Source organism: Macadamia integrifolia, unplaced genomic scaffold (assembly GCF_013358625.1).
Source record: "Macadamia integrifolia cultivar HAES 741 unplaced genomic scaffold, SCU_Mint_v3 scaffold2045, whole genome shotgun sequence".
NCBI lineage: Eukaryota > Viridiplantae > Streptophyta > Magnoliopsida > Proteales > Proteaceae > Macadamia > Macadamia integrifolia.
Window position 1 is genome coordinate 46,034 of NW_024868476.1, and position 461 is coordinate 46,494.

A 461-nucleotide genomic window follows, 5' to 3' on the forward strand; every position below is an offset into this window, starting at 1 on the left:
CCCCCCCCCCCCAAGAGTCTCCACGGCTCACTAGCCCTTCTCCAATTTTTTCCCTGGTTTTCACTCACTGTATTGAAAAATAAAATTTTGGAGTTCCATCTCTTTCAAAAATCAAGTGAATGGTGATGTTGGGTGTCCAATGCTTGGTGAGATCAGACACTTACACAAAGGTCATCCCTCGTCCACCCTCACTCCCTGCTCGCCGGCATACTCAGCTTCCTTTTTCCTTCTTCGGCTGCCCCTCCCCTTACCACCCCCCCTTCAATTTTCTCCGCTCCCCTCCCCTCCTTTTCTCCATCTCCCATTCCCCTGCCCCCTCCCCTACCAATGCAACACACCCACAGCCCAGCCCCCACTGCTCGCCCCTTCCCCTTCCCCTTCCCCTTCCCCCTCCCCCTTCCCATTATAAAAGCCCCTCTGTTTCTCTCCCCTGCTCCATTCCTGCTGCAACACCCCTGACA